This window comes from Canis lupus, chromosome 37, assembly GCF_048164855.1.
Source record: "Canis lupus baileyi chromosome 37, mCanLup2.hap1, whole genome shotgun sequence".
In the NCBI taxonomy this organism is placed as follows: domain Eukaryota; kingdom Metazoa; phylum Chordata; class Mammalia; order Carnivora; family Canidae; genus Canis; species Canis lupus.
Genome location: NC_132874.1, coordinates 18649788 through 18671144, shown reverse-complemented (window position 1 = coordinate 18671144; position 21357 = coordinate 18649788). Strand labels below are relative to the sequence as shown.

Sequence of the window (21357 nt, the reverse complement as noted above, 5' to 3'; positions counted from 1 at the left end):
CAGCGGCAGCGCGGCCAGGGCCAGCGGCGGGAGGACGCGTCCGGGGCGCGCGGGCATCACGGCGGGGCTGGCGCGCTCTCGCCGCCGCGGCCGGTCCCCTCCGCGCCCGCCGCCGCCCGCCCCGCCCCCGCCCCGCCCCCGCCCCGCCCCCCGCGGGCCGCGCCCCGGCCGCGCCCCGCCCCGCGCCACCCGAGGCCGAGGCCCAGTCCGCGCCCGCCCGCTGCGCCCCGGCTGCCCGGGGAGGGAGGGGGGAGGAGAAGGATGGGAGGGGGAGGTGGGGGGAGGGGAGGGGGGATAAGGAGGGAGGGGAGGGGAAAGGAGGCGGAGGAGGAGGGAGGGGGAGGGGTAAGGAGGGAGGAGGGGGAGGGGAGGAGGATGGAGGGGAGGGATAAGGAGGGAGGAAGGAGGGGAAGAAGGGGGGAGGGCAGGAGTGGGGGAGGGGAGGGTGGGGGAAGGGGAGGAGGAGGAAGAGGATGGAGGGGAGGGGAAGGAGGGGGGAGGAGAAGGATGGGAGGGGAAACTGGGGGGAGGGGAGGGGGCAGGGTAAGGAGGGGGGAGGAGGGAGGGGAGGGGAAAGGAGGAGGAGGAGGGAGGGGTAAGGAGGGAGGGGTGAGGAATGAGGAGGGGGAGGGGAGGGATAAGGAGGGAGGAAGGAGGGGAAGAAGGGGGAGGGCAGGAGTGGGGGAGGGGAGGGTGGGGGAAGGGGAGGAGGAGGAAGAGGATGGAGGAGAGGGGAGGGGAGGGGGAGGAGAAAGGGGGAGGATGGAGGAGAGGGGAAAGGAGGGAAGGGGGAAGGGAGGGGAGGGGAAGGGAGGGGAGGGGAAAGGAGGGGGGGATGGAGGAGAGGGGTAAGGATGGAAGGGGAGGGGAGGAGGAAGGGAAGGGGAAAGGAGGGCAGAGAGGGGAGGAGAGGGCCCGCTCAGTCCCGAGGAGACCCCGGGATTTCCGGCTGGAGGAAGAAAGCGCGGGGGCGGGGGCCTGGGCTCGGGGACCTGGGGCCCTGGGGTCCTGGGGCCCCGCCGTCCGGGTTGTCATCCGCGCCCCGCCTGAGTTCCCTGGGTCCTGGGTCGGAGCGGCCTCCGGTAAGCGTCCGCCCGGCCGGCCGCGGAGCCCCGAAGCCCGGCCGCTGCCCGCACCCCTGCTCTGGAACCCGGGGAGGGGGGGGGGGGGTCGGGCCCTGCGCCCCCCCCCCCCCCCCCCCGTTCGCGCCGCGCCTCCCCGCAGGCGGGAGTCGGAGTCTCGCGGCCGAGCCGGGGCATCTGAAGCTACATTCGGGGGAACCCCTGCCTGCGCCCGGGGATCCGCGTGGCCCCGGAGCATCCTCGACCGGGCAGTCTCGGGGCAGGTACCCTTGGCAGGGCGACCGCGCAAGCGCCGGGTGACTCACCTGGCGCTCCTCGGCCCCGACTCTGCCGGCCACCCGGAGGCCACCCTGACCGCAGTTTGCCAGGTGCCCAACCATCAGTTTCCCCTCGAACGCTCTTCTCCCGACCACTGCCACGCGCGAGGGGCGCGCCCACCCTTCCCGGCCGCGCACAGAAACACGGGAGCTCCCCCACGTGTCGCCCCCAGCCCCGCCCTCACCGTGAGCCCCTCCAGCCGGGGAGTGAAGCAGGTGCTTCCTTCCTTGCTCCCAGTCGCCTCCCAACCACCTCTCCCCTTCCTCCTGCAAAGGCCCCAGCGCCCCTCGAGTTCTGCCGATGGGTGTGACGTCTGCTGCTCTTGCGGGCCTTGTCACCCACCCCCTTCTGTCACCCAACTCCTGCCGGGTTCCATCTGACCCCCCCACCCGACCCTTCACTGAAGATTTGGTTCCTGGCTCACGGTATTCCTGGCCACCCCTTTCCTATCTCCTCTCTGGGGTCTTCAGCACCCAGGTGGGTGGCCGGCCTGTCTGTGTCCCTCGGCGACTCCTTCCCGAAGGGAATCCCTAGAACCTGTTATGACCTGAAACTGCACTGTCTCCAAAACCTGCATCACAGGCGTCCCCACTCCGCCCAACACCTCTTGTCCCTACCGATAGGCCGCTGGCTTCATGTGCCCTCCTCATGGGCCCCGAGCTCCTGACCCCACGTGCTCACTGCAGTCCACACTGCTGTGTGCCCGCTTGCCTCTTGACCAGACTGGATCTGGTGAGTTCTCTTACTTGGTGCCGTGCCACGTTCCCTTGCAGTGACGCTGGCAAGGCCCAAGAAAGAGCTGGGTTTTGCTCTCTGCCGTGCTTTCACACCCCTACCAACAAAACCCGCCTCCACTCCCCTCTTCACCTTTCTGTGGAAATTGACCTCACACTGCTCTCAGGAAACTGCAGCCCAAAGCACAAACTTTCATGTTTGCACTACCCCCCTTCTAGCCAAGGCCGGGCCTCTACAGTGCTCTAGAGCAATCCATGCCCAGCTGAGTAATGCACTACCCCCCCCCCCCCCCCCCGCCCCCAGATATCCAGGTCCTAATCCCCGGGGGACCTCTGAGCCTTACCTGATAGGACAAATGAGACTTTGTGGATGTAATTAGATTAAGGATCTTGAGGTGGGGAGATTATTCTGGAACATCTACATAAAATGTAATCACAGGTGTTTTTAGAAGGGAAAAACGGAGGGAAATTTGACTACAGGAGGCAGGCAGAGCACAGAAAGATTCGAAGATGCTCCGTGGCTGGCTTTGAAGTGGAGGGAGGGACAATGAGCGAGGAATGCAGCTCTGAAAACCAGAAAGCAGAGACATGGCCTCTCCCCTCGGGCTCAAAGGAGGGATCTTTGGCCCTACTGACAATGTGACTTTGGTCCAGTGAAGCTAATCTTGGACTTCTGAACCCCAGAAATGTAAGAGAGTAAGTGTGTGTTATTTAAGCCCCCAGATTCATTGCGGTTACTCAGAGCAGCCAGAGGAAACTGATACCATCTCAGCTCGCCTTTCCACGGGCTTTGCTCCTCCTAGTATCTTCTCTCTCTCTCTCTCTCTCTCTCTCTCTCTCTCTGGCAGGATTATGAACTGCTCTGTCTCTCCTAGACATTTCCACGCATGCACAACATACTTTAGGTCGCCTAACTAAAAGATAAAAAACATCCCTTAACCTCACAATCTCCCAGCTACCATCCCATTTCCTTACTTTTCTTTCACAGCAAGATCTTTCCAGAATTATCTGCATTTGGGGTGCCTGTCCGTTAATTGCCTGACTTCGGCTTGGGTCATGATCTCAGGGTCCTAGGAGGGAGCCCGTGTCAGGCTCCCTGCTCAGTGGGGAGTCTGTTTGTCCTCCCTCTGCCCCTCCCCCTGCTTGTGCGCGCTCTCCCTCTCTGTCTCTCAAATCATTAATAAATTTAAAAAAAAGAAAAAAGAAAAAAGAATTACCTGCATTTCACATCCCACTCATTCTTGAGTCCATGCCACTGTGGCTCCCACACCCACCAGACCCCAGGTTCACCAGAGGTGTCCATACTGGCTCACCAGAGGAGCATTCTGCTCTCTTCGCCTCCATGGGCCTACAGTCAACGTGGGCTGCATCTGGATCCACTCATGATGGGGATCTGATTCGCCTCCCGCCTTACTCCCCACTCCTCAAGCCCCTCATCTCAACCCCTAACATGTTAGTTTCTGGGGGCTTAGCCTCCGACCTACTTTTCTCTCGCTACACTCCAGGGCCCAGGCGAGGTCTCTCAGAGCCATGGCTGTGGCTGTGGTCACCATGGGCCCCACGCTGGTGACTCCAAGGTGCATATACCAGCAGAGACCTTCCTCTGAGCTCTCACTGTCGTCACTACCACCACTCGTTTATCTTCCCCACGTGGCCCTAACCGAGCTCAGGACTCCCCATAGCATCTGCTCCTCCTTCAGCTTCTCCACCTTGGTAAGTGCTGCTTCCCGGGGCTTTGCTCACAGGCTGTGCGCCTTCCATCCCATTTTCTTTATTGCTATGTCTCAGGCCGTACCCCGGCCATCAGCTCACACCAGCAGGCTCAGTCACTTCCGTTTTTTTTTTTTTTTTAAGATTTTATTTATTTATTCATGAGACACAGAGAGAGAGGCAGAGTAGAGACACAGGCAGAGGGAGCAGCAGGCTCCATGCAGGGAACCCGCTGTGGGACTCGATCCCAGGACCCTGGGATCACACGCTGAGCCGAAGGCAGATGCTCAACGGCTGAGCCCCCCAGGCGTCCCAGTCTCTTCCATCTCCGAAACACTCCTCCAACAACTTGCTCCCTTCCACTCCCGCCGTATCACTTCTCATCGGGTCAGCGACGAGAGCCTCCTGATGTGACTCACCCATGCGTCCCTCCAGTCTGGTTTCATACAGAAGCTACAACTGACTCATAACACGGTCACTTAACCCTTTTCTCTTAGACTGCCGTCCCAACTCCTTGCCTTGGCTTCCAAGGGCCTTCAGAAAAGGTGAGGTCTCATCCCATACCACTGTGCTCCTTGCTCCCCTAGATTCCAGCCCTTCTGGATGATTCTTTTCTTTTTTTTTTTTTTTTTTTTTTTTTAGATTTCATTTGCTTATTTTTTTTTCTTTTTCTTTTTTTTTTTCATTTACTTATTCATAAGAGACACACAGAGAGGCAGAGACATAGGCAGAGGGAGAAGCAGGCTCCCTGCGGGGAGCCCGATGGGAGACTCGATCCCAGGACCCTGGGATCACAACCTGAGCCAAAGGTAAACACTCAACCACTGAGCCACTCAGGTGTCCCCCCTCTGGATGCTTCTTAACACCCTCCACGTACAGTGCCCCAGGCTTGTTTCCTCTCTCTTCCTGTGACTGGCCTCGTTGCCCCATCAGCTCTCTCACCCCCACATCGCCTCCTCAGGGACACCTTCCCCGCATAGCCGTCCAGAACAGCCCCTCTCTGCTCACCCCGTTGTCTCTGTCACTGTGCAGCGTAGTTGTCGCGTGGCCCTTTTCACAATCTGATGTCCTTGTGTTGCAGATGCACGTGCTAAGTTAGCTCACTGGCCTTGCCCAGCAGCCCCGTGAAGGCCAGCCCTCTCCGTCACGCTCACCGCTCTCTCCCTAGAGCCCAAAGGCCTGGCACATGGTAGACGCTCAAGTGCTGGGTGAAGGAGCCCATCTCCCAGCCCATGTCTCTTTCCCAGGCTCCAGGAAGACTAAACGACTTACCCTTTCGGAACCCCACCTCTGAGCAACCTGGTTTTCAGCTCGAGAAAGCCTAAGAATGGAGAAATGGAGTTTTTATACGATGAACTGAACGTAACTCTCTCAGGGAAGACTTTCCTGACCCCCAGCAGGGGTCGGCCCTCACCCCCACGATGCTCTCACAATACCCATCCTTTCTACCCTTGAAGAGAACAGTCATTATTGGTTTGTATAACTCTTTGTTTAGTGTCGGGCTTCCCCTGTGGACTCCATGGGGCCAGGGTTGTGAGCACGATGCCTGGTACAGGCACTTCTGCGTGTCTGCTGAATGAATACACGAAGGATTAAACGAAAAGTCACAGCTGTTTGCTCTCAGATGAGGGCTTCCTTCAGCTGGGGCCCTTAAAATCACAGCCTTGTCCCCAGCAGATAAGGCTATAGGCCCGGAGGCGAGGATCAAGTATCACCCCCGAACAAATAGTGCTGCTGCGCTGCCCTTTACTGTAAACCCGTAGCCTTCAGAGAGCTGTGCGCTCATCCCAACAGCAGCCCCAAGGGGTGCGACGCCTCTTGTTCGTAAAGCTGTCCTCATCCCAGGGAGTGCAATCAGAGCTGAAGCGGGAGCAGTTGCTATTGAGGTAAAACTGCAGCCTGCGTTGTCCACCTTCTGAGAGTAAAATGTGACCCCGGCAGGTTGTCACTTTGGGAAGAGGACCCCACGGAACATTTTGTTAATACAGAAACTAAAATGCCACCATTGGAACCACTTTAACAGGTGCATCCTGAGTTATTACGGGGCTGAAAATGCTACTTTTAGGCAGGTACTGAGAGCATTCACATCCTGTGGTTCTGTCGGTCAGAACATTCTGGAAGGTGCAGCTGAAGGAGAGAAACCACTTTTCTCAATGAGCTTTTGTGACTGTTCCAATGTGACTGTTGAGGGAGAGGGCCGCGCTAGAGGACTGCTCTCGTCGGGGAGCGTCTACAGAGGCAGTCTCAAGACTGAGGCAGCCTCCCAGCCTGGATCACTCAGAGGAGCAGAGCTATTCTCAGTGTTTGAAAAAGGCCCACAGAGATGTGACAGTGACTTGCTGGCCTGCTGACATCCTTGGGCAACACGGCCCACCTCCTGCTGAACAAATTATTCAGCATGAGGAGAGACACTGGGACCTGGCAGATTCAGCTCAAAACCCATGTTGGGGGGGACTGGGGGGCTGGGGGACCCAGCGGCTGAGCACCTGCCTTGGGCTCAGGTTATGATCCTGGGGTCCCGGGATCGAGTCCCGCATGGGGCTCCACACGGGGAGCCTGCTTCTCCCTCCGCCTGTGTCTCTGCCTCTCTGCGTCTCTCACGAATAAATAAATAAATAAAATCTTAAAAAGAAAAAAAAAACAACCCATGTGGGATCCATGCCAGGGGGAGCATTTTAAAAATTGTTCTCGAACAGATTGAGACCATTAAGCGGAAACAACGAGGCTGTCTCCCAAGGCCCAGGGGTTGTGGCTCTAGCTCTCCGCCGCGGCCCGCTGCAGTCCTTGCACAGCTGACCCTCCTGCTCCTCAGCACCTGGGTCCTGCTCCCAGCCCCGCATCTGCTGGAGTGTTTGTGGCAGCCCTCCTGCCACCGTCCCACACGCTCCCTGGGTGCAGGAGACGGGCTGGTGCGGAGCCTTGCCCGTCAGCACCCGGGCCTCACCCCAAGGAGGCAGCTCCGCTCCCCCCGTGGCTGGGCCAGCTGGCGGCTGCCTTGGCTGTGGCCTGGGACGTCTCACTCGGGCCCGGGGGGCATCCTACGCTCCCGGTGCTGAGAAATGGCTCTAAAAGGCTGCCCTATTCCAACTTCAGAATCCAGGAAAAGAGTTCACCTCAACTAGTGGTTCTCAACGCTGGCTGCATACTAGGATCAGCTGGGTCCCCTGGCCTGGCCCCCAGAGTTGTGGGGCATGGGGGTTAGGTAATGCACAGCCGGGCTCTCTGCCCCTGGTGGCCCTGGAGGGGGTGCTGCAGGGCACTGGGGATACAGATGTGGGACAGACCAGCAGAGGAATGCTGATATTCCCTGGTTAATAGGGGTTGAGAAAAGGGGTCTAGGGGGCACCTGGGTGGCTCAGTGGGTTAAGCATCCGACTCCTGACTTTGGCTCAGGTCATGATCTCAGGGTCGTTGGGATTGAGCCCTGTGCTGGGCTCCATACTCAGTGTGGGGTGTGCTTGTCCCTCTCCCTCTACTCCTCACCTGTTCTCGTGTTCTCTTTTTTTTTCTCAAATAAATAAATAAAAGAAAGAAAGAAAGAAAGAAAAGAGAAAGAAGAAAGAAAAAGAAGAAAGAGAAGAAAAAGAAAGAAAGAAAGAAAGAAAAGAAAGAAAGAAAGAAGAAAGAGAAAGAAAAGAGTTCTGACCCCAACATGTTTGCAGAACACTGGGTTTCAACAGGGACAAACAGCCAGAAGCAATTTCCAGGTCACACCATAGTACTGCTCAGGTGCAGTCACCTTTGCTACCACCTCTGGGCACAAGCTCTGCTTGTCCCACCTCGGGCCCAGGATGCTGGACTCAGCCTCCGCACCTGCTGCCCCCCCCCCAGCCCCCCCAGGAATGGCTTCTGCGTGACACCTGCTTCTTCACCAAACTGGCTTCCACCAGAAGTCCCGCTGCATCAGGGCCCAGCGCCCTGCAAACAGGTTCAAAGTCGGGAATGTGACCTTAGAAGCCCCACAAGCACCAGGAAGGTGAGCCAAGAAGCTGGGAAGACTGAGAGAGTGGCCAGATGAAGTGGGGATGGGGAAGAAATAAGAAGATACAGGCTCACCTGCCAAAGGAGTTCTCAGGACTTTGAATATGTAGACACATCCTGTGAATCCCCAACAGTATCATATGCAGTGTCTCCCCAACTTATTTGATCACAGACTGCTTTTTATTTGTGGTAGATCTCAGGCCATTAATGCTTTGCAGAACGCTTTGTGAACAGCTCGATTAAGGTACTATTTCAGAGTCAAAGATGAATGTCTGGCTTCCTGGGCTCGCTGTAAGTGCAGCATGTCCTCCACCGTTCTGTGCACCTAACTGCAGGGAAATTCACTCACACATGTACTGGGGTCCAGTTTGTGTCAGGCACACCTCTGGGCGCTGGGGAGTCAGCAATGACTGAAGTAGGGGAAAAAAAACCCGCCTGTCTTTAAAAAAAATTTTTTTTTAAGATTTTATTTATTTATTCATGAGAGACACAGAGAGAGAGGCAGAGGGAGAAGCAGGCTCCATGCAGGGAGCCCGATGTGGGACTCGATCCCAGGACCCGGGATCACACCCTGAGCCAAAGGCAGACGCTCAACCGCTGAGCCACCCAGGTCCCCCCAAAACCCTCCTGTTTTACTAGAACTTTAAGATAAGGGAGATCCATCCTCTGTCGGGGGCAAATGCCAAGGAGCAGGCACGAGGCGGGGAAGGGAGATGTGAGGTGTTAGGGTTCCGGTGGCACTTATGTTTTAAGAAGGGCTCGCCGGGAAGGTGGTTTTTGAGCAAAGGTGCAAGGGCGGTGACATAGAGGGACGCCGGTGACCATTGGGAGGAAGAGCATCCTAGCTGAGGACACAGCAACAGCAGAGGACTCAGAGCAGAAGGGACGAAGGGGCGAGTATTAGGTGATCAGAGGGGGGACAGCCACAGGGTAGGGCAGCTCAGAGGGAGAAGGCTGGCTTCTATGAACGGGAAGGGAAGTCACTGCATGCCAGCCGGCCACGCACACTTTTTGATATAAATGCCAATAGGATGTGCCACTTGAGCAGAGGAGGGTTGTGTGACAAAGACAGGAGTTAGGGAGGACCTTGGGGTTCTTTGCTAGAGGATCAAAACGTCATTCCCTTTGATGGGAAACAGGTTTTGGGGGGAAATAGTCATTCAGAACTGAACACATGAAATTAGAGGTGTCTGTAGGTACGTGGGGTAGGCAGCTGGCTATTCGAGTTCAGGGCAGAGATGGGGCCAGAGAGGAATTTGAGGGCCATAAGCATGTAGGTGAAATTTAAAGCCATGACACAGGACGAGATCCCTGTGGGAGAGTCTGGACAAGAGAAGAGGTTCAAGGGCTGAGCCCTGGGACCCCTCACGGTCTAGAAGACCAGCAGGTGAGCAGGAGCATAAAAAAAAAGACTCACAGGGAGCAGCGAGTACAATGGGAGGACAATGTGGTAACCGTTGCCCTAAAAGGCAAGAGTAGAAAGTTGGGGCGCCTGGGGGGGCTCAGTGGTTAAGCGTCTGCCTTTGATTCAGGGCATGATCCTGGGGTCCTGGGATCAAGTCCCACATCGGGCTCCCTGCATGGAGCCTGCTTCTCCCTCTGCCTGTGTCTCTGCCTCTCTCTGGGTGTCTCTCATGAATAAATAAACACAATTAAAAAAAAAAAAAAGAGTAGAAATGTTTCAAAGAGGAGGGAGTGTGTAGATGTTGTAAATCTGCTAATATGTCTTCACTTGCCCTGGAAATCCCTGTTTGCACCTGAGGGTCAGGTGTGATCATTGTTAGTACCCCATTCCCTCTCAAATGTGTGCCAGCGTGGACGGCACGTTCACAGGTCATCCTATGATCAGTCAGGTGTGATGGGCCAACAGGCTGTGTTGTCCCTTTGGGAAGAGGACTTGGCTTTGAATTTGGCAATATTGAGGTCACAGTGACCTCGATCGTGGTAAGTCTCAGTGGAGAGGTGGCCACAAAAATGTGATTGGAGTGGTTTCCAGGGGGCAGGAAGAGAGGAACCAGAGAAATGAGTATAAAAACACATTTAAGAACTTCTTTCGTATATAAAAAAAAGGGGGGGGGGGAGGAACACAATAGGAAGAGAGAGTGTGGCTAAGAGGGTTTTGTTTCTTCAACGTGGAAGGAAAGCCAGCAGGTTTCTAGGCTGATCCAGAAAAGAAGGAAGCAGTGAGGGTGCACGAGAGAGAAGGGAGGATTTGTGGGGCACTGTTCATGGGTGAGTGTGGGGGGAGGCCACTAGCTGCATAGGGGGAGAGGTTGGCTGGCCCAAGGAGCGTGGCCAGTCGCATGTATCAAGAGGCGGGCAGACACAGGGGTGAGCAGTGATCCCGACAGGTGGGTAGATGGGAACCTGCACTGATCCTCTTCTGGCTGCTTCTACTGTGTCATGGTGATGGGAAGCGATGTCAGGAGGTGGGACGGAAGATGGGGGAAGAAGCACTGGAGGTTTGGGGAGGGAAGAGAAGTCTGAGGTGGGGGTCCAGAAGAGGATGGGGAAGTGAGGGACCCGGGCAGGCTGGTACGACTGCCTGGGGGTCTTGAGGACCCTTGGAAGTCAATGTGACGTATGGGAACATTCTCCAGGTGCACCTGTCAGCGGATCCGCTGTATAGTCCGGCCGTGGGGCAGCCGAGCTGTTGAGTTTGGCCAGGCTGCTGCTTTAGTCAAGCGAGGGCGCAGACGCAGAGAGAGGCCACGGAGTGAGAGTGGACACAGGGAGGAAATGATACCACTTGACCATGGGATTGAAGCTGGGTGGATGATCTGAAGAAGCTGTCGTGCTCGGCCGGTGTCCATACAGTACGCAGGTTCATTGCGGCTTGGATACGCTGGGAATTTCCAGTAGGTCACCGGTCAGCTTATTGAGAAGTCTCCTTCCACACGTCCTCCTCGAGTTTTGCTACTACTCTTGAGCTCATTTCCTCCCTGGATTCTCTCCCCAGGATCTTGGCTCTTACTACCAGTTCCATGTGCAACCATCTTGGCCATGATAATCTAATTAATGACTAATGACTAATAAGCAATATAAACAGATTAACAGAGATAGTCCAAAATACTGTAAAAAGCAGCTTTGTCATGCCACTGCTTTGCCCCAAAATAAAGAACAGCTCTGTATTTCCTACTACTTGACACCCCACATCATCTGCGTGGGGTTCACAGCTCCCTCTGCTTCTGCAAACTCCTTTTTTTAAAAATAAGATTTTATTTATTTACTTGAGAAAGAGACACAGAGCATGAGCATGAGTAGGGAGGAGGAGGCAGAGGGAGAGGGAGAAGCGGGTTCCCCACGGAGCGGAGAGCTCGATGTGGAGCTTGATCTCAGGACCCAGGGATCATGACCTGAGCCAAAACCAGATGAAGACGCTCAACCAACTGAGCCATGCAGGTGCCCCTGCAAACTTATTTCTTGCATCATGTAACTCTGTCCCAGACAGGCTGGCCTTCCTATTGCCCTTGTCAGATGCTGCTCATGCTAATGCTTTCGGCGTGAAATCCTCGCTCTGCTTTTCAAAATCCTGTGTGCTAAACATTCTAAACTGTGATAGTGGCTGACACAAGGAGAGGACCGGGATCTGAGGGCTGTGTGTGCACATGTGCACATACATACGCAGTTAACAGTTCATCTGAATGTTTGCAATAAGCCTGTTTTCATATCACTTTTGTAATTTTGCCGTTGGAAACCGTTTAAATTTAATTAAGAAATGCTTCTTAGTTGCAATTTGGCAATAGGTAGCTTAAATGTAAGTAAGTATACCCCCTCACCGAGCGTTGGTTGAAGACCTTATCTTTGGGAGAAAACTTCACAAGGTCATTGCAGCATTGTTTATAATAGCCCACAACCCTACAGCCCTTAGGAGGGGACTGAGTTAAAAAGGGAAAGGTATATTCAAAACAGTCACAACATGCACGACAGTACATTTTAGTGGTTAATGGTACAGCCACTGCAAATGACAACTCAGATTTGAACTTCAGCTCTCACCCCTGTGGTGCTTTGTACTTCCCTTTTTTTTTTTTTTTTTGAAGATAAGCAACAAAACTATTTTCATCGACAAAAACCTGACTAATTCTTTCAGTAAGTAATCTAATCTCATTTACCTTTATTTTCACAAAGAATGTATTCTGGTTCATTCTTCAGTTTTCAAATGTTTTATTTTTTCCTTTACATTATGAATTATGAACTTTCCCCTCTCAAATAGTTTGTTACATAGCTAATTTATAATTTGATCATCGTTGTTCTTTAAGAGTTTCAAGAACATATTTGAAGATATACCCATCGGGACGCCTGGGTGGCTCAGCAGTTACAGCGTCTGCCTTGGGCCCAGGGTGTGATCCTGGGGTCCTGGGATCGAGTCCCACATCGGGTTCCCTGCATGGAGCCTGCTTCTCCCTCTGCCTGTGTCTGTGCCTCTCTCTCTGTGTCTCTCATGAATAAATAAATAAAATCTTAAAAAAAAAAAAAAAAAAGAAGACATACCTGTCTACCAATTCAAGGATAAAATGTCCCAACTTAAGAATTCCATTGAGTGCCTTTGAACCATAAGACATGATGTAGGCTCATTTTACTTCCTGTCATCTCTTTTCCCCTATTTATGTTAAATTTTAGACATCAATTTTCAGGTTATGATTTTATGTCATATAAATGTATACATAGACTTTCAATATACATTTATTAAGATTTTATTCTAGGGGATCCCTGGGTGGCTCAGCGGTTTAGCGCCTGCCTTTGGCCCAGGGCGCGATCCTGGAGTCCCGGGATCAGGTCCCACGTCAGGCTCCCTGCATGGAGCCTGCTTCTCCCTCCTCCTGTGTCTCTGCCTCTCTTTCTCTCTCTGTCTATCATAAATAAATAAATCTTAAAAAAAAAAAAAGATTTGATTCTAGGGTATTTAATTTAAATGCTCAAGGCTGAGAAGCTGTGACTTTACTGTTTGGGAGGGAGTAGCTACATTTTTTATTAATTACTTGGTTTATTAGAGCAGTACTTTTTGAACTTTAATGTGCATATAAATTATGTGGAGATCTTGTTAAAATGCAGATTCCGATTCGGTAGATCTGAGATGGAGTCTGGTTCTGAAATTCTGATTCCCAGAAAAGTCCCAGGTGATAGGATGCTGCCAGACTGTGGACCACATCTGAGTGGTTCTCCCCACGAAAAGCACATGGATTGTGTATTTTGAGCCCTTGAATCTCTGAAAATATTTTAATGTTCTTGACAGTGAGAGACAACTTGGCTATATAAAGAATTTGGGGTCACAGAGTTTCTCCCTCAAAACTCTAATGGTCATGGATTGCATCATTGATTTCAGCATCTATAGTATTTTTTTTAAGGAATTCTGGGGTTCCTGGGTGTCTCAGTTGTTAAGTATCCGACTCTTGGTTTCAGCTCAGTTCGTGATCTCAGGGTCCTCAGATCCAGCCCCATGTCAGGCTCTGAGCACAGTGTGGAACCTCCTTGTCCCTCTCCCTCTGCTCCTCCCACCCCCTATCTGTCTGTCTGTCTGTCTCTCTCTCATAAATAAATAAATCTTAAAAAATAAGGAACTCTGGGACCAGTTTGAATCCCCCCCCCTTTTTTTGTATGCAATCTTGTTTTAGGGCATTAATAGAGTTCCTAATTTTACATACATTTTGGAACTTTCACCAGGGCATATTAAGAGTTTGAATCTCTTCATTTTGCTTAGTATCCAGTGAGCTATTTTAATTGGGAGACTGAGGTCTTTAAGAAGTTTTATATGCGTTTGAATATTGTTTTGGTCAATTTGTTCTGGTATCTTCTTCGGAAATATAGCCACCTACATACTGAATCTCCATTGTATATCTATGAAATACTGCATATTCTTTTTCTCTTTTTTCATTATTTTTTTTGCGTTATATATATTTCCTGGCCTGTCTTCTGTATCACTGAAATAATTTTTGGCATTTTTGGCATAATTCTGCTCTTCATTGCTTTGGATGCATTATGACACTCTGATATTATCTGTTTAGTTCTACAACATTTATTCAAACCCTCATTTATTTCTCTGGATGGTTCTGCCTCTATCTCAGCATAATCTTCCACTGTCACATCATTTTACAGTTCATCTAATTTTATGGAGAGCATATTTTTTTTACCGTTGACAGTAAAGAGTAGATGCTGTCTGAAATTCTTCTTCTTCTTTTTTTTTTTTTTTTTTGCCACAAATTCTTTTCAAAATTATACACTTTCTCTGGATCTTACTGATAGGATTTCATGAGAAAGAATCTTTCCATGGACAGCATATTACTTTTGTTCTTGCTCACTGATTGTTGCTAATCAGTGAGCCAGCCTGAGGGAGCCCGGAGAGCAACAGAGCCTCAGGCTACGCTGACTAGGGGGTTTGGTCTCTATCTAGAGTGAAGCCACTCTGCCTGGCACCAGGATGACGGGGAGGCCTCCTGTCTGGCATCTGGATATCTGTCTCCTCAGTCCCATCTCTCTATATGGCTGTCGCTGTGTCCCCAAAGACTGGCCACCATCCAGGCTGGGCTCCCACCACTCCCAGCAGCTTCTTGTTCCATGGTGGTGTGTGTGGGGGGGTGTCCCAATCTCCCCAGGCTGCCGACCACGGTTACAACCACCTTCACACTTACATCCTCTCCTGAGCTAGAAACCACAGCTCTTCACTCATCACGGCAGCCTGGATGTCCTGAGTCCTGCCCTGGCTCTGTGGGTGGGGGGGGGGTCTGCGCAGACTTCACAGGGTGCTCTCCAGGGTGAGCCTCACAGCCCACACTTTCCTCCAGAACTCAGCCCTCCCCCCACCTCCCCCCACCCCCAGAGACTCCACGGAGGCCAGGACTTTACCATTTACTTCCCAGGAGCCATGCCATGCATCTGGGAACAAGTTTATTTCTGCCATTTTGATGATTTGTTTCCACAGTTTTCTGAAAAATGGCTGCTTTTCTCAACTTTATAGTTTTTGGGTTATTTGGGAATTGATGGGAGACGAGTGTTCAGAAATAAAATGGGACCAAAAGCCAAGCCTCTCTACCCAAAAGTGCCTGTCTTAGTCCAGTCAAGCTGCTCTCACTGACCACCACAGTCTTCTAACCATGGATGGCTTATAGCCCACGGATGTTTATTTCAAAGTTCTGGAGGCTGGGAAGTCCAAGAGCAAGGGGTGGAACATTTGGTGTGTAGTAAGGAGGCCCTACTTCCCCGTTCATAGATGGCCCCACATGGCAGAGCAGGGCCACGGAGCTCTCTGGGGTCTCTTCTGTGAGGGCACAGATCCCATCCACAAGGGCTCCACCCTCGTGACCTCATGACCTCCCAAAGGCCCCACCTTCCAACACCGTCACATTAGGGGTTAGGATTTCAACAGATGAAATCTAGGGCGATATGAATATTCAGTGTATGGCAGTCTCAGAACATTTTTTAAAATGAGAGTAGAATTATCTCAGGCACAGTGATTCCACTAGGGTTTCCTTCCTCTTCCTTGATGCTTTTAAACAACATGGCCTTTCCCAAATGGCACACTGTGAACTTGAAAACTTAAAACTTGCATTGCCCTTTTGCACCGTGGGATTAAATAGACTGGAAGTTAAGACTCTGCCTTCCTGACTAAAGACAGCCTGTTCATGAGTTTGTTTGCTTTGAGTTGAGAAGTTCTAGTAAAAGCGAATGCCCTCGTTCTTCAATGGAAGAGATCCTCACCCCCATATGGTGCTTTATTTTATAAACAGCTAATTTTGAAATATTGTTAACACTTATTCTGTGTAACTAATTCAGAGTGAATTAGCATTCATCTCTGAAAAAAAGAATCTACCCCAAAACAAGCTGGTATCAAGCACTGAAAAAAGCATCAGTGTATTCCTCTGAACTTCCACAGAGCGATGCCTCCTTCGGGGTGTCCATTGCATTTAAGGAATATATCCAAATGTCCCTTGTTAGAGTCTAACTTTTTGGCACCTAAGGCACTGAAGTTAATTTTAAAGTTGTTTATAAACAGAGACGCTTATGGAAACTTGGAGAGATGTTTTCCAAAAAAAAAAAAAAAAAATTTTCATCTACTTCTCTTTTTAAATTGTTAGAATTATGTCTCCATAGAAATAAAAGTATCTGTTTAAGGATTTTCAGTCCAAATCAGTCTTTTTCTGTATATGTCATTACCTTTTATTTTCCCCTCTTAAAAAAAAATAATCCCATGAGTATAAAGACCAAAGTTTCAAACATTTTAATAACGGATTGCACTAAGGCAACAAAATCAGGTCTTCAGTCTTCATGCTTAGAAATAATGAGCCAGCTGTGAAGCTGTGTACCTTTCGACCAACATTAAAAATCGAGTCTTGAATATCTGGTATTTATTCAGTTGTGCCTTCTTGCTCCATGTTTTACTAAACAGGGAAGACTCTACAGCCTCACACATGTAGGTCAGACATAATATAAAATAAGCCAATGCATTTAATGATGGGCAAACCCAGTGATGTAACTGTAGCTTTTCTGCTCCACTAAAAATCTCTTTGCAGTTTTCAAGACACAGCAGTCCTAGTCCTGTTGTTCCAGCCAAAGCCCTCCACGCGCAGTGGCGTCCTCCGTCCCCTATCACAGGAAGAAGCTCAGGGCCTAGTGGGGTGTGTGGAGCTGCTCCGTGCAGACAGGCAGTATGCGTCGGTCCTGGGAACCGCTTCCTTCTGTGTCCCCAAGACTCAAGGAGTCTGGAATTTCTTTCTTTTTTTTTTTTTTTTTTTTTGGAATTTCTGAGTTACAGGGCTGCCTCTGCCAAAGACTTCCTGGCAAAGTGTTTTGTCTGCAAAACAGACACAATAATGAGGACCTCATATGGATTTTGAGAAATGCCCTACACCCTGGAAACTTCTTTTGGAAGAAGTCAAGGAAGAAATCCACTCTTTCCCTAGGAAAAAAATTTCCACAGCAGCTTGAAACCTTGTCCCTCATATAAGACATTAAGAGCTGTTTTTAAATCCAAAAAAAAAGGCGGGGGGGACTAGGGACAGAATTTGACACTAGGGCCCTGAAGCCAAGTCTCAATGGGCCAATCTTGCAGGCTCTTGAGTGGTCCCCCGAGTTACCCCACTGCGATCCTGTCCGGTCAGCCCAGTCAGCATGCCTGAGTTTAGCTGGTGGGAGACACAGACTCTGAGGCTGCTCATGTTGGGTCTGGGCTGAGCTGTGTGTCCTCCAAATTCATATGTTGAATTTGGAACCCCCAGTGCCTCAGAATGCGACTGTATCTAAGTTAATGGGAACTTTACAGAAGTAATTGAGTGAGGCCATATGGGGTGGGCTCTAATCTAACAGGATGGGTGTCCTTAAAAGAAGAGGAGATTAGGCCACAGACACGCAGAAAGACCAGGTGAGAACCCAGGGAGAGCCATCTACAAGCCAAGGACAGAGGAGGCCTCAGAAGAAACCAGTCCTGCCAGCATCTTGATCTCGAACTTCCAGTTGCCAGCACTGTTAGAATACACATTTCTGTTGTTTTCGCCACCCCGTCTGTGGTTCTTGGTGCACAACCCCAGCGACGTGAAACACCATGCAAGTCTTTCCTTCCCTTGGTGATGCTGAGCCTTGGAAGAGCCTTCCCTTTGGGAGGGAGCGGTGCACCCTGGGAACAGGACAGGTGGCCAGACAGCTTCTGCCTGTCGATGCCCAGCTCTCGGAACGAGGCACCCTTGTCTGACATCACGGTGACCTTCCGTTTCTTATTTTCCTCTCTGCACATTTTAACGCAGCAAAAGGCAAGACCAAAGAGCAAGAGACCAGGCCCAGTTGCTAGGGGGGCTCCAGCCGCAGCGCAGCTCTCTGTGAAGCGGGACCCCCGAGGGCCCCACGCTGCTCCCGGCCCACCCGACTGGGGCTGCACAGGCCGTGCCTCAGCTTCTCAGAAGGCGCACTTCGCACAGCACGTATGGACGGAGTCACTGCTGCTAACCACCAAGTACGCACTTCTCGGAGTTCGACAGTTTTTGCCACTTGGGAACAAAGGAAGCGAACCTTCCTGTGGCTGGTGTTTTCCTGCACAGTTAGTTGTGTCTAATCCTCCTGCGTCCATCAGCATAACATCCGGTCAGCTGAAGCTTATTTCCAACGCCAGGAACCTTCTCTGGCTTTGCCCTGCCTGCCAGGTGACGATATCTGATCCTTGGACACTTGTTCTGGGTATTTGCTGATGCTTCTCCGGGTCGGGGCCCTGCAGCTGTAGCACGGACTCAGCCCTCCAGATCTCGGGAGCTGGATGGTCCGTGCTGTGTCCAGAACACGATACAATCACTCGATGTCCCTTCGGTCATCACCCGGTGATAACCTGGTGATATAAGCGGCCCTGCGTCCTGTGGTCCCAGGTGACTCAGCAGTGTCTCCCTGGGCTGGTCAGGGGCACGTGTCCTGAGGCTGCAGAGGAACCCCCACTTTCACCTGCGAGGCAGGTAGGCCCACGGCAAGAGGCCAGCAGCCAGGCCCGACCTCTCCCTCTCCCGACTCACTGCCCTCCGGCCTCCTGGGTCCTGCTCCTCCTCCCTCACAGTGGCCACGCCTCTTACGTTACATTTTTGACATTATTTTAAAAAGGCAAACTCATTAATACGTGCCTTGAGGATTCACAAAGCTCACGGTAACGTATGTTTTGTTCTCACGGCTGCGCTCACACGCTTAGACGAGGCCACTGCGAGGGAGATGGTATGACATGATGTTGGTGACAGCACAACTGTCATCCTGCTAGAGGGGACAGTATTGTGATCTCAATGGAAAAGAAAAGTGAGGCTTTCATCTGTGAGCTCGGAGCCCTTTGACTGCAATCATCTCCACCCGTGAGCGGGGCCGGGAGTGGAAATGACTACGAGCCGCCGAATCCAGTTGACATCATCTTGCCACCCACCAGTCTTACGAATGTGACAGCCCAGAAGATGGCACCGGGCTGGAAGGAACACAACGCCAACTAAGTCAACAAGTTGTGTGTGTTTGAGAGGAGATATTTTCATGGAAGTTGTTTTCTTCTATTTTCTGTTTTGGTTTGGCAGCTGCCACCGCTCTAACACGATGAGCGCGACAACAGCCACGAACGTCCCCAGAGCCGTGGCCAACAGCTCCCTCGCGTGGAATGACAAGAGCCTAGAGGCCTTTTCCATAGAGCGTCCACAACATGGGGCTCCGGAGGCTGACGTTTCAGCGGGTGTAGACACTGTCCTGCTGTTAGTACTGCTAGTTTCCCACCTATAACGCTGGTCCCCGGACTTTCCACTTAGGCCGCCACAGCTGGTACCTGCCCCACGCACCCTGAAGTCGTCCCGGGTCCCCAAGAGAGCATTTCCTGCCTGCTGATTTGGCAGCTGCTCTCATGCATTTGCTGGAATGCTCGGCCCATGTGGACTATGCCCGAATTCTCTGCCGTTACAGGACACATCCCTTCTTCTCAATACCTGGCGAAGCTTCTACCTGCAGCACCCCTGGCACCGTCATTCTGGATACGGTAAATCCACCACCATAATCATAATCATAAAAATGGAAATAAGCAAAAGGAAGCAATTTCAAGGGAATGAATGGCACTAAAGCTATAAGGCGTTTATTTATTTTATTTATTTATGATAGGCACACAGTGAGAGAGAGAGAATGGCAGAGACACAGGCAGAGGGAGAAGCAGGCTCCATGCACCAGGAGCCCAACGTGGGATTCGATCCCGGTTCTCCAGGATCACGCCCTGGGCCAAAAGCAGGCGCTAAACCACTGCGCCACCCAGGGATCCCACTATAAGGCGTTTAAATCACAAGTCTCTCATTTGCTCACTCTCAGGGCTTGGTGTAGCCCACTTAGGCTTCAGTGGAAAACTTGGCTTTAATCGTGTTTTATTTATTTATTTATTTTAAAAGATTTATTTATTTACTTATTTATGATAGACATAGAGAGAGGAGAGAGGCAGAGACAGGCAGAGGGAGAAGCAGGCTCCATGCAGGGAGCCCAACGTGGGACTCGATCCCGGGACTCCAGGATCACACCCTGGGCCAAAGGCGGGCACTAAACCGCTGAGCCACCAGGGATCCCCTTTAATCGTGTTTTAATCATCAGTTTCTTTCTTCACTATCTACTACTCTTTCGGTGGCTTTACAACCAATGTGCTTGGGTGTCTATCACCAAAACTGTGAGGCTGCAAGCTTATCTTTTCAGGGACAGCTGGAACTCGTGCACCTGGGTGAGATGGCCCCTGGGTAACAGGAGGACCCCTGATCACCAGAACTGTGAACGACCGGGTCAGGAGTCCCCAGTGTTTACACTTTCTATATGTCTCCTAACTCTGGGGGGTGGCCCGGGAACACAGACTCCCCAGGGCCTCCCAGAGCTTGCAGAAATGCGTTGTCAGCAACGCGACCTGTTACTTAGAAAGAGAAAAGGAATTGAGTTTTCAAAATTTGAAACTGTCTCCTCTCTCAGCGTCCCCCAGTCTAGACCCATCGTCCTCCTCCTGGAGTCTGGGACTCTCACGGGTCTTTGCCTTCTGATTATAGTCCTGCGACAGCATTGATTTTGATGTAATTTATATTAAATTTCAGTGCAAATGCATTCCTCATGAAAATGCAAATTCCTTGGGAACAACAATCATCTCTCTCTTTTTTTTTTTTTTAAGATTTTATTTATTTATTCGAGAGAGAGAGAGAGAGAGAGGCAGAGACACAGGCAGAGGGAGAAGCAGGCTCCATGCAGGGAGCCCGATGTGGGACTCGATCCTGGGTTTCCAGGATCAGGCCCTGGGCTGAAGGCAGCACTGAGCCACCCAGGGATCCCTCATCTCTTGTTTTGAGGGTTTTTTTGAGGGAGGAGGGGCAGAGGGAAAGGGAGAGAGAGAATCTTGAGCAGGCTCCATACCCAGGGCAGAGCCCCTTGAGGGGCTCCATCTCACAACCTTGAGATCATGACCTGAGCTGAAATCAAGAGTCAATGGCTTAACCAACTGAGCCACCTGGTCGCCCCAACAATCACCTCTTATTAATCTTGATAATTCCCCTGAAAGTACCAATTTAGTAAACGTTGTTGTTTAGAATTATGCCTTGAATAAAGCTACCAGACCTGAGGCACCTGGATTTCTCCTGACTAAATCTCTAGAAAGCGAGCCACTAGACTATTGGTTTTATTCGTGAATTTGATATACATATTCAGATACACCAATTCCTTATAGGAAAACTTCAGAGTCACGCTATATCAGAATTTTTTTAGCTTTTCACAAGACAAAATGACTCACGTATGATGTATGTTCTCAGTGTGTACATTTACAAAAAGTGTAAGAAAAGGAATAAAGACTAACCTCAGTCCAGGTTCTATTTTATCATCGAATAAGTTTGCTGAAAACTTCTCTTAAAACATTTTGTCTTCAAAGTTTTTGGATTTCAGAATAATGAAGGACCACTGACCTATATTCAAAGCGAAAAACAAATGAATTACTTCTTTTACGTTAAATTTCTATAACTGATAAAATATTCCTTTAAAAAAATGCCATAGTCTTATTTCTATACTCTCAGGTTTTAAAATTTTACAAGTAATCTACTAAT

The 21357-nt window shown here is 51.0% G+C and overlaps 2 protein-coding genes across 5 annotated transcripts in view; both read right to left on the bottom strand.

Moving 5' to 3' along the window:
• The window catches only part of TXNDC5 (thioredoxin domain containing 5), a 25962-nt gene extending 24554 nt beyond the window's left edge, over positions 1-1408 (bottom strand). Inside the window, exon 1 of the mRNA XM_072814217.1 lies at positions 1388-1408. The gene's annotated coding sequence lies outside the window, so the exon portion shown is untranslated. The remainder of the gene's footprint in view (positions 1-1387) is intronic.
• Positions 1409-2515: 1107 nt separating this feature from the next.
• BLOC1S5 (biogenesis of lysosomal organelles complex 1 subunit 5) overlaps positions 2516-21357 on the bottom strand; it is a 137413-nt gene continuing 118571 nt past the window's right edge. Inside the window, exons 4-5 of one of the 4 annotated variants that reach the window (XR_012025579.1) lie at positions 21114-21219; positions 2516-2552 (exon numbers count right to left, since the gene is read on the bottom strand). The gene's annotated coding sequence lies outside the window, so the exon portion shown is untranslated. Of the gene's footprint in view, positions 2553-4525; positions 5166-9414; positions 10671-21113; positions 21220-21357 lie in introns of those variants that run through there. The other 3 variants (XR_012025578.1, XR_012025580.1, XR_012025581.1) reach the window with 3 other exon arrangements.